General features: G+C 48.3%; 1 long non-coding RNA gene across 2 annotated transcripts; it reads right to left on the bottom strand.

Moving 5' to 3' along the window:
- Window positions 1-3,636: 3,636 nt before the first annotated feature.
- On the bottom strand, window positions 3,637-11,533 carry LOC110343295. 2 transcript variants are annotated; one of them, XR_005870665.1, is made up of 3 exons: window positions 11,286-11,531; window positions 9,343-9,528; window positions 3,637-4,006 (listed from the first exon to the last, which is right to left on the bottom strand). It is a non-coding gene; the product is annotated as an uncharacterized LOC110343295 (long non-coding RNA). The 2 variants fall into 2 exon arrangements; XR_005870666.1 differs by lacking the exon at window positions 3,637-4,006 and adding an exon at window positions 6,201-8,515 and having other exon boundaries at window positions 11,286-11,533.
- Window positions 11,534-12,478: the final 945 nt, after the last annotated feature.

The following is a 12,478-nucleotide window of genomic DNA, read 5'->3' as shown; positions in this document are numbered from 1 at the left end:
CCCCACCACCTCTGTGGTTAGGATGTTTGATCAAAAATCTAGATGTGCCCCAGGAGGGCACCTCCGTGCTCTCTGGTAAACCTAACAGAGACAGGTGTCTGCCAGAGGCCTGGGGATTCCTTTCTGTCACTCTAAGTCAATACAGAATACGGTTGTGTGCCAGTCCATTCAAGAATTAGTTGTGGTGATTGCTGTGTCCAAATTCTGAACCCCAAAAGCACCAAGAGACCCGATCGGATGCCAAAGCAAAGAGTCTTTAATTAATTAAGGAATTAACTATGTTAACTCATGTCCTCCGCATCAGACACAGCAGGTAGAACGAGAAGGGCCCAGAGGGACCGTGGGGGCAGGGAATTTATCGGGGTAAAGCAAGGGGAGTGTTTGGGGTCCACAGCAGTCTCAGGATTGGTGCACTTCCGGGCTTGGGTGACCAGTCCTGTGTTGATTGGTCAGCTGCAGCCAGGTTGCTATGGCCCATAGGCCCTCCTAGGGCAGTTGCTATGCTCTGCATTCCACTGTTACCAGAGAGCACATCCAGAGCCCACCAGCTAACTTCTGATTGGTCCCTTGCCACATGGAGGGTATCTGGCTTCCTGGTGACTAAGGCAAGGTCAGGCAAGGTCAGAAGCCCAGCACATGTTGCTAAGTTGTCTTGCTGGGCCTTTGCTGCAGTCTGTCATGGCTGCCAAAGCTAGGTAAGTGTCTGATCCCTTCAGTGCTACATTATTTATGATTTATTAAAGTTTACCTGAGGATTCTGAAAGCAAAGCCAGCCACAAACTATAGAGGCCAGGCAGTGGTGGCACACACCTTTTAATCGAAGGACTCGGGAGACACACAGATGGATCTCTCTGAGTTCAAGACCACCCTGGCCCACACAAGAATGAAGAGTAAAAGAACTCATGCCTTTGATCCCAGCACATGGGATCACATGCCTTTAATCCCAGCAGTAGGAAGGTATAGAAAGCAAAGGGTCTCATGTGGAGATAGATTCTCCAGCCACACTGAGGAGAGGCAGCAGTCTGAGGCTTGGTGAGAGCCATGGAGACAGGATCAGCCCATTCAGCCTGAGGTAGGGTAAGAGCTCGTGACTTGGCTACTTTGCTTCTCTGCTCTTCAGCTTGAAGCTTGAGCCCCAAAATCTGTGTCTGGATCTTTTTATCATTCATGTTACAATTCGTATGCACCCTTTCAGGGGTGTACTGATAAGGGAAACAAGTTCTTCTGTCTCCCTAAGCCAAGAGGACGGATCCAGAGCAAAATGAAAGAGCAAGGAGCATCTCGGCCGTGGGCAGGACGGACAAACAAGCAAACCACAAGAGATGTTCACATGGAGACTAAGAAAGTTGGCTCATGGGTGGGTAGTGGGGGCACAACTCTCAGGAGACAGAGGCAGACAGATCTCTGGGAGTTCAAGGCCAGCCTGGTCTACAGAATGAGTTCCAGGACAGCCAGGGCTACGCAAAGAACCAAAACCAGGCTGTCTCAAAAAACAAAACAAAATAACACAAAAAGAAAAGATGGCTGCACAATAAATAGCACTCCAGAGCAGAAATACCCAGGTGCCCATGCAGTGATTTGGAACAGACTTGGAAAGGAGCAAAGAGCGGGAAATTACAAGCAAGTCTCCATATTGTCTTATGGATAAAATCATAGGGTTATTACTAAAATAACTGACTGATCAATAGGACTGCTTTTATTTCAACAATATTAAAAGTACTTAGAAGTTTAAATAAATGTAACTATACCCAGGGGGTGAGGACATAGCTCGGTGGGCAGGAGTGCTTTCGGTGCAAGCCTGAGTTTCTGATTTTGAATCCCTGGCACCCACAGAAAGAGCCAGGCATGGCCCACATGTCTGTAACCGCAGCCCCGGGGAGGCATAAGACAGGTGGATCATGGAGCTTGCTGGTCAGGCGTTGTAGCCACATCAGTGAGCTTGAGCTCAGAGAGAGACACTGCTTCAAAGCAATACTGCAGAGAGCAATAGAGGAAGACAGCGTAAAAGTCCTCCCTCAGCACGGGCACTGGTGGGTGTCTGCATATGCCCATGCATTCACACATGCTCGCACAATCTAACTATACTTCCGTTTATGCTAATTAATAGTCATGAGCCTGCTAGCTGGGCTGAAAGCTAACAGACCTATGATGCAATCATTTTTCTTTGTAAGGCCCTCCGTCCCTGGCTTCCACTCCCCTGCCTCAATTCTTCCGTATTTCAGGGTTAGTTCTTGGGGTCCCTTCCATATGCCCTCACACAGCCGTCCCATCGCAGGACATCCTTTCAAGATGTTTCCTAATGGAACATTTCCTACCCCAAATGGCCCCTTCTGTGTCCCTGACCCTCACTCTGAGGTAAAGTACCCCGGAACTCAGAGTGATTCTAGATAACTCAGGCTGGCAGGCTTCATTTGGTCCGGCACTTCATCGGGCTGGGCAGACAAAGGATGGTGATGACAGAGAAGCTTATGAAGGCAAAGACCTGGGAGCCTAGACCCATCAGGTTCCTGGGCTCAGAGTCCATCTGAAGGCCAACCTGATGGGCACTGCTGACTGCCCCGTGGGAATTCCCAGCTTTTCCTAGTTGTCTTGGCAAGAGTCCACCATGACGGTCATCTCTAGGAATTCCATTGTCTACAGGACTCTTCATGGCCACACTGCCTCACAACTGTCCCCCGGACAAAGACTGCTGCTGGCGGTGTTCCCATTACACAGATGAGTAAGCTAAGGCCCAGAAGTCTGATGATCTGCCCAAGGTTGCACAATGGATGAGAAGAGAACATGACATCACCGAAGTCAACTCATTGGAGCGCCACCGTCCTTTCCTTCCTCTCCACCCCATGGTAAAATGACTGCCCAGAGTGCTCTAACTCCATGTCCAGTCATGTTGACTGCAAGCAAGCACCTGGTGTTGGAAAATGTCAAGGAAAGTATAGATAGAGGAAAATACCTCGACCTGAAGTTACAAGCCAAGAAGATTCCAGAACCGAGGGGTATAGCCTCTGACCTCTGTGCTTTCAATCACAGCCGTGACCTACCCTTGACCCTCCTCTAGCCAACACACAGCTACCGAGCACCTGCCCTGCACCAAGCCCAGGCCTGCGTGCTGAGGTTTGGACGACAGCAGCCCAGTTGAGGTCTCTGCCTTCGCAAAGGTGATGGTTTAAAGGAAGAAGATGGGGAGACAGGGTGGAATAAATGGGTGTGTGTTGGAACCAAGGCAGATCCAGACAGAGCTGGTCTCAGATAGCCGCAGGTTCCAGTCATAAATGTCGGGCTGGCCTCCGCAAGTCAGCCCACAACTTTCAAATCAACCCCAGGAGCAGTTTCTCTCCTTATCAGATCTATAGGAAAACAAGTCCCTTATTACAAAGCCATGAGAGACATCACAAGAGAAGCCAGGCAAAGCAAAAACTGATGCAAGACCTAAGGAGAGTCACTGCTACCCAGCCAGAGTCCCATCTCCAAGGCTGAAGGCGATGCCTAGCCCGAGAAAGGATGGTCCCGTGCGTGTTGGAATGATGTGGGAAGATGACATTATCGTCATGTCTTCAGGGTCGAACCAGAGATGCTTGTAAATCAAAATTAAATTACACTCGGTATCATGAACAAGAATTTCAGCTTCCAGGACTCCAATGTGTTTGTGCACATATGGCTTTTATATTTCAAAAGATGATACAGTCTGCAGCCAGCCCAGCCCAGCCCACCCCGGACAGTGTTCTCTCTTTGAACCTGACGCTTCTGACATCTCCAGTCGGCGCTTCTCTGGCAGTTAACCATGCACTGCCTGTGAACTTGAGTTGTTTTCTTGCATTGTCTCTTATCTCTTCCAGCGCTGAACTTCCCGAGCAGTGATGACTCATCCCGCCGCTGGTTTACAGGGATCTCGCCTTACCTCTGTACTGCTTTAACCCTGAGTACTAACGTGGTCTTCAGGTAGCGCACACGATTTGCTGGGCATCTGTTGCATTCATTGGGGGAGGTGGCATTCTTAGAGACTGTGTTCCTAAGGGGGCAGGAGGGGTATGGTCATCACCGAGGTGAGTTCATCGTGGCAGATTTAAGATAGGGAAAGAATGAAATTCTGTCGGAGCGTATCACTAGAAAACCCAAACTGGACTGGAAAGACCCAAAGACTTCATTTAAAACGTGGGAGGATGGGAAGCCGCTGCAAGAAGAGTGTGCATAGGCTTCGGCAGGAGCAAACCTGGGTCACTAGGTGAGCTGCACACAGTGTGTGCTCTACGCTGACGTTAGACAGTCGCTGGAGAGGAGACAGCATGGTGGGCAGCGGGTCCCTGCAGACCTCTCCTCAAAAACGACGGAAGCCGATGAGTGTATGAACACAGGGCTGTGGGACCCACTCTGCACACTGAGTGTGCTTCCCACCTGCAGGGGGAGCAGCCTTCCGTAAACACGTCATCACCGTACGACCAGAAGGATTGTGATGGTTGCACGTGTGTGTGGCGCACTTATATACATGGGGTAACGTGTTGTGTTGCTCTTATTGCTGTGATCAATACGTGTCGCTCTTCGTTGCCATGACCAAAATGCCTGACAGAAACAACGAAAGGGGAGAAAGGTCCATTTTGCTCCGTTTTGGAACAGTGAGTCGTTGTGGCAGGGATGGCGTGGTGGAACAGAGCAGTTCAAGTTATGATGGTCAGGAAGCAGGGATAGGGGATGCAGTCAACCCCCAGCCTAGGGGATGGTATCACCCATAATCAGGGTGGGTCTGCCCCAAATCCACAAGTCTAATTAGATAAATCTAAATAAAAATGAAAACCAAAAAAACTGGTAACACAGATGGTTCCTCGGTCTCCTAGGTGGTTCCGAATATAGCCAACAGTAAAGATGAACTGTCACACTCAAATGCATTGTAAAGTGCACAAATAGGGGCTGGAGAGGTGGCTCCGTGGTTAAGAGCACTAGCTGCTCTTCCAGGGACCAGGGTTCAATTCCCAACACCCACATGACAGCTGACAACTGCCTGAAACTCCAGTTCCAGGGGATCTGATTCCCAAATGCAGACATTCTTGCAGGTAAATCACTAACGTATATAAAATGAAAGCAAATAAATGATTAGAGATAAAAAATAAAGTGCACAAATATAGAGACGACCCCAAAGAGTTAAAGGAACAATCAAAATGAAAGCCTTTGATTGACAGAATGCTGACTGAGGTTGTGGTTAAGTGACAGGTCAGTGATTCGTGATTATATAATATCTCAGGCAGAAAGGTCTTCTCTAATGCTTAGACACTGTTTTTTTTGTTGTTGTTGTTTTGTTTTTTGGTTTTTGTTTTTTTTTGTTGTTTTGTTTTTTGGTTTTTCGAGACAGGGTTTCTCTGTATTGTTTTGGAGGCTGTCGGTCCAGCCTGGCCTCGAACTCACAGAGATCCGCCTGCCTCTGCCTCCCGAGTGCTGGGATTAAAGGCGTGCGCCACCACCTCCCAGCGCTTAGACACTGCTATAACCAAACTGTCACTCACTAAGAACTCAAAGTGTAGAATACTGAGGAGCACACTCAACCCTGGCGTCTACACGGGCCAAGGGAAGAACACACCGGTGCTTTTAAGTCCTGATCTTGCACAAACAGCCACAAAGAAAGAGCTACAGTCTAAAGTTGACCTAAGGCAGGAGCTCCATGCTGATCCTGTTTAGGGCGATGCTCTCTCTGTGTTGGTTTTTAGACACTCTAATTCAGAGACACTGCTTTTGTCTGCAGTTACACAAGGCAGGAAAGAGCCTTTCCTTGCTTTCCAGCTACGACTCCATGATGCAAACAAGGTGTGCCTTCTAGTCAGCACAGTTAACCTTTTAACCACTACTCCATGACAAAAAAAAAAAAAAAACTTGTACTGTGCATTCTCCCTGCCAGCCAGGTCCCAGAGCCACGTCAGTCCCAAATGAACACACAGGATGCTATATTAATTATAAAGCTGTTGGCCTTTTGCTATAGTTTCTTAATGGCTAGCTCTGACTTAATTATTAACCCATAATTACTAATATATATTTTTATAAGGACTTATCTTTCTGAGGATGCCATCATGATGCGTCCCCTCCTCCTGGATCACATGGCAACCCTCTACTCTTGACTACATTTCCCAGAATCCTCCTCAACTCCTAGTCCCACCTGTCTTGCTTCCCTATTGGCCAACAGTGCCTTATTTATCAACCAATAAGACAACCATATACACAGAAGGACTTTCCCCCGTCAAAAAGTGTCTACTCTCTTTCCTTCTTCAGTTGCCACCTTAACTGAGCATGCTCAGGAATGTGCCCACCCCTAAAGTGTGTTCCTATGGGAATATGTATAGGCGTCCACACAAAATCCGCAAGCTTCCTTTGTTGGGAGAGGTCACTGTTTGGGAAATAAGTATGGGTTTCCCTTACATCTTGCAGGTGTTAAATCTTTCTCTACACCCTTGTCTTGGCCATGTTTACTTTGGCTTTCCATTTGTTGAGATACAAATCCCATTGTGTTAGATTACAGTTTTCACTTAGCTGCCAGCTTTGAGCCCTGAACCCAAGCAGAATCTCGAAGACAATAAGTATTCAACCAGCCTGCTAAGCACCCACGATACCGCCCACATCCCAGGTGCTTTGGTCCCTGCCCCTTCCCTCCACCAATAACCCACTCACTCACCGGGACAGGAGGTCCTCCACACAGTGGGGTGGGGAGGAGCTGGTAAGGGGATTTTCAGCTAGGGGCCAAACACACAATCATCTGGAGTTGCCTAAGTCTCCATGAAGATCCAGACCAAGATCCAAGGTCTTGTACCTACCGGCCATTGTTATCTGAGATTCCCCCACCTCCAGCTGAAAGAATAACATTGTGCTAACCTCACCATCGTATTTTGAGAGTGTAAACTATCGCTGTTACCTTGGTCTTAAGAGATTTAGTGGATTACTTTTCTCAGAGTTAGGAAAAACCTAGGGTCCCACAGAACACTGTATTGAACAAACATTGAAGGTAAGCATGGAAACTCCCAGCACAAACCACAACACAAGATGCTGTTTCCTTCCTCTAAGCTCAGCTAGGGAGAAAATGCTTCTAGACTGTAAAGTGATCCTGACCAATTGTTAGGAGGACTTGGGTTTTCTGTCTGTTTGTTTGTTTGTTTTGTGTTGTTTTGTGTTGTTTAGTTTTGTTTTTAACCTACAGGGCTGGTACTTAACTTACTTACTAGTCAAAGATATGCCTAATATTCACAAGGCCCTGGGCTCAACCCCAACACCAAAAAACACAAATGAAAACACCAATTTCCTGAACAGTTCATTGTGTGTGACGGACATCTCCAAATGCACTATCCAGGCAAAAATCTCACTTGTTCCTTAATATAACTCCATGAGGTCAGTAGCTGAGATTGTTTGTATTTCAGATGATCCAAGGTTAAATATCAGATTAAAAACCGCACAGTGAATGATGGAGCTGAGACCATATGTGAAGTCACATATGTTGTAAGTGAAAGAAAAGAGAACCAAAAATCAGAGGACTTGGGTTCGAAGCCTGATTAGCAGTCAATAGCTCCATGATCTCTGGTGACCTTAGAGTTCATATTTCCTCTTTTATAGGATAAAGGGTCAGATTACTTTAAGATCCTTCTTGCTCCAGCATCTGTAGAGACATGACCTCCCCCTAACCAGACACTGTTGTGAACAGAGAACTATCAACAGCAACCCACACTGGACCAAAGGAACCAACACGGTTTAGAGTAGTTCATGTCAATTGCTCAATGTTGCTTCACTGGTAAAAAGGTCTTAATTTGTGTGTGTTTTTACCTTTCCATCTCCTAGAGCACACTTGATATTTGCTATCACTGTATATAGTTTTGTATCAAGCCTAAATCTTCTTTAGACTAAAAGGGGAATTGTAGCAATATCCACTTCCTCACCTGTAGCACAGACCATGCCCTTTTGGACATGGCCACAGGTGTGGACATGACCAGTTAAAAGGAATTGGACTGGGGCTCAGAGCCCCTTCAGGTTGCAGAGAGAGCATCAGGGTAGCAGGGTCTGCATCCTTGGAATCAGAGCGACAGTCACTTGTTTCCTGTGTTAAGTTCTTCTTCCCCAAATAAACTCCACTTCATTCTATGCTGAGTCTGGTGAATCCTGGTTCCTACGCCTATAGTTTAGGAGGTCAGTAGGTGTGCAACACTGCTCCCTGTCTAAATTCTTAGATGAAATTTTAAACATCTTGCAGTCCTAGTAACCATGGGCTGGGAGAAAAAGGCAGTACTAACATGCTGGGTGGATGGGACACTCTGTACGCAGATTAGGTGTCACGGCTCTATGTGGTCATAGCCAGGGTCAAGGATACTGTGCACCTTGGTCGCCTATTTGTGGGGACTACTCACGGCTCTGTCTCCCAGAGGTATGTGCCTCGTGCAGGGTCATTTTCCACAAAGACGAGACCAATGCGGTGGCTTATGTCTGTAATCCCAGCCCTTAGGAGGCTGAGGTAAGAGGACGCCACAAGTTCGTGGCCAGCTTGGCTTTGTGTAGTGAGGCCCTGTCAGAAAGAGAAAATGATGGAGGGAGGGAGGGACAGAGGGACAGAGGGAGGGAGGGAGGGATGGACGGACGGACGGAGGGTGGAGGAAACATGTGTCAGGTGGCCTAGGGTCCATTCAGCACCCAGAACAGCCATAGACCCAAACCCCAGTGCAGGTGACTTTGGAAAGAACAATTGCCTAACTTTCTCACTGAGGGGACAAGCGCTCCTGACATTTCTCTGTGACCTCTTGGTCCTGGTTTGCCCAGGCCCTGAGTGACCACATACAACGACACCACACAACTCCAGAGTGCAATAACACGATGACAGTGTGCACGGCCACACCGTACAACCGCACTGTGTGTGCAGAGTCCACGCAGCCACGCACGGCAGCCCTGGGCCACTACCACAACTGTCTCAACATTTTCCTAAGTGCCACTCGGGCGATGAAAGTAGCTGAGCCGAGTGACACAGGTAATGTCACCGCATGAGCCTCAGAACCACACTGCCTGGTTTACACGCCAGCTCTGACACTTCGAAGCTAGGGGCCTTCAGTCAGTTAACTTCTCTGCTAATGCGGCTTTCCCGACTTGCAGAAGTGACAGCGACACATGCATCCTCATGTCTGGTAATTAGATGAAGGCAAAGATTAGGCGTTGATTTGGCTGTCCTAGGTTTAGTTCTCAGTGAACAGAAGTATGATGTCATCTGAAATGACACACCATGTTAGGGTCTTCTATGCTATTAAATGCTAATGACATGTACCTTTAATCTCAGCACTCAGGAGGTGGAGTCAGGAGGATGGAGGGCTCGAGACAAGCCTGATATACATATGAAGAACTTACCTCAAAAGAGAGAGAAAGGAGTTCTTAGTGTGCTTTCTCTGGGTACGATATATGGGGAGGCCAGGCAATGTCGGGAATAGGGAGTTTCGAACGGCCGGAGGTAGGTCAAGGCTGATTCTTCCAGGCCATGCAGAGTCCAGAGAGTCACAGGGTCAAGCCAACTCAGAATGGCTACAGAGCAGTTGCCTAAAAATAGACACCAGTGACAAAGGCAAGAGACAGGACAGAGGTGAGGGCTGGTATACCACGTCATCCAATGGGAAAGCTGCTGGACAGACTTCTGACCAATCGCTGCACACCACAGAGATGCTCTCTCTTTCCGTGTGGAAGGCACACTGTCGAGACTCTTTAAACTGCACCAGAGCCTTTAATTTCTCCGCCCATCGGGATTGCCCCAGCTACGAGTTTTGCACACACTCAAAATAACAGAGGCTTGAAGAAGATAGAAGTTTATTTCTTACTCAAAATGTGCAGTTAAAAATTCCAAGGCTGGGCCGGATGGTGGTGGTGCACGCCTTTAATCCCAGCACTCGGTGGGCAGAGGCAGGCGGATCTCTGTGAGTTCAAGACCAGTCTGGTCTACAGAGCTAGTTCCAGGACAGCCTCCAGAGGCACAGAGAAACCCTGCCTCGAAACAAGCAAACAAACAAACAATCCCAAGGCTGGCCTTGAGACTCTGCTCCTCCCGTTAATGCCTCTAGCTTCTGCAGCTTTTGCCTTCATCCCGGTGGCCCAAGGGACACACAGGTCCAGCAACAGAACAGAAGAGATGCCCAAGGGTTTCCAGACCCTGCTCCAGCTGCACTCAGGACAGATTTCCACTACGGTACGGATTCCCACTACACTACAAATTCCCACTACGCTACGAATTCCCACTACGCTATGAATTCCCACTATGCTGCGGATTCCCACTACGCTGCAGATTCCCACTATGCTACGAAATCACGCTACAAAATCCCACTACGCTATGAATTCCCACTACGCTATGAATTCCCACTACGCTATGAATTCCCACTACGCTGTGGATTCCCACTACGCTACGAATTCCCACTACGCTGTGGATTCCCACTACGCTACAGATTCCCACTACACTTCCTTCCCGGTGTCTTGTCAGATATTTGGCCCTGAAACCCTTCGAGGTTTTTGTTTGTTTGCTTACTTGTTTCTTTGTTTCTCTGGTGACAACCGGGAAGCACCGGGGGCTATCTTTGTCGCATGGAAGTCCCCGGGCCATTAAAGCCAGGCGGTGGGAGCAAGGATATGAAAGGGAAAGAGAGTGACACAGAAGTCAGCTGTGCCACAAGCCTGGTCCACCCCGGTCTTCTCACGGACTTGAGCCAATAATTTCCCTCTGCTCCCTTGATTTTCCTTAACTTGACTTGGATGGGCAGCCACTAGTACCTTGAAGATACGAGACTTCTCCCCGAAGGGGAGAGTCCCAGCTTTGCAGTCGTGGGATAGCTGTGAAGTCCCACATCTAAAATGTCATGGCAATTGTCCTTCTCCTGTCCCTTTGCATCTCCGTGGGACACTAACCAACATCCCCAGGTAACCGCAGGTCTCCAAATCTCTTGTGGGAGAAAGAAGACTTGGGAACAAATAGCTTGCTTTGAGCCCAGCTAGAAGAACTAGATGCTTTTTCCTGTAAGACTGGCCTGGGTCCTGGTGTCTTCCAGTATCTCTGATGAAATGAGAAGGTGGTCCCCATAGTCTTGGCTGGAAGCAAACTCCAAAGCATGAGTCACTGTCATTGCCGTAGAACCTCCCAAGCGCTTGTCACCATTTCTCCTTTAACCCTAACCAAACTCCCAAGGAGGCTCCATCTCCCATACCGCTCAAAATCGGGGAGCAGCAGTTAGTTGTGCAAGGTCTTGTTTACAGCAAGAAGGCACTCGCTCAAACACAACCCAGTTGCAGTGAATCCATTAAGAAAGAAAACTCACCTGGCCATTCCTGGCAGTGGGTGACTCGCGGCCAGCATGTGATGGGTGCGGCCAAGAGCCCCGCCTTGGTCTATCTTGTCAAGTTTTTATGTGACTTTGCTGTGAGGAAAGTCCCTGACCACAGAGGGCAGAGCGTGAGACTGAGTCCAGTTCCTGCAGAGGGAGAGGCTCTGGGGTTAAATGCTGGCTCTGAGGCTAAGGAGATGACTCAGTCAGTAAAGCCCTTGTCTTTAGAGCAGGAGGACCCGAGTTAAATCCCCAGAACACACGTTAATGGATGAGTGAAAGGAGGGAAGAAAGGGATGAGAAAGAAGAAGTCAGGAGGGGAGAGGGGGAGGGGAGGGGAAGGGAGGGGAGGGGAAGGAGAGAGGGGTAGACAAAATCCCAGAACTAGGAAGGCAGACAAGGCAGATCCTGGGACTTGCTGACCAGCCAGCCTACTCTACGTGTTGAGTTCCAGGCCAGTAAGAGAGCCAGTCTCAAAAAAAAGGAACGACATCAAGGTTGTCATCTGGATTCCACACACACACACACACACACACACACACACACACACACACACACACAAACCCTCCTACCCATACACATACATAACCACACATACACACTCACACACACATACACACACACACACACTTACTTTCTGACTCACCATATGACTAGCTTAAGTATTTGTGTGCCCACAAAATTCACATTGAAAAGCACTTTGCAAAGCCACAGCATGGAGAGACGGGGTCTTTAGGAGAAGACTGACCTGTGGGGCTCCTCTCTCGTGGATGGAATAAGTACCTATCCTAGAGCACACAAGGGGAAGTTTCTCCTTTCCCTTCCACGACATGAGGCCACAGCCACAGGCCACCATCTTTGCAGTGGAAGGCAGGCTCACCAGCCAGTCACTGAAGCTGCCAGGCCTTGATCTTGGATTTCCCAGACTCTAGGACTGTGAGGAATAAATTACCTTTCTTTATAAATTACCCAGTTGAAAACATTTTGTTACAGACTAAGAATGTCAAGTAACCAAACAGAGACTTTGTCTTCTCTCATGAAAATAGGTAAGAATATTGCCAGAAGGCGTGTGACTCAGTCCTGTAATCCTAGCATTCAAGGTGACAGAGGCAAGTTGATTTCTGTGAGTTTGAAGCTAAATAGTGACTTCCAGGCCAGCCACAGCTACACAGTGAGGCCCTGTCTAA

The sequence above is a fragment of the Mesocricetus auratus genome, unplaced genomic scaffold (assembly GCF_017639785.1).
Source record: "Mesocricetus auratus isolate SY011 unplaced genomic scaffold, BCM_Maur_2.0 Super-Scaffold_100023, whole genome shotgun sequence".
Taxonomy (NCBI): domain Eukaryota; kingdom Metazoa; phylum Chordata; class Mammalia; order Rodentia; family Cricetidae; genus Mesocricetus; species Mesocricetus auratus.
This window is presented reverse-complemented; position numbering and strand designations above follow the sequence as displayed.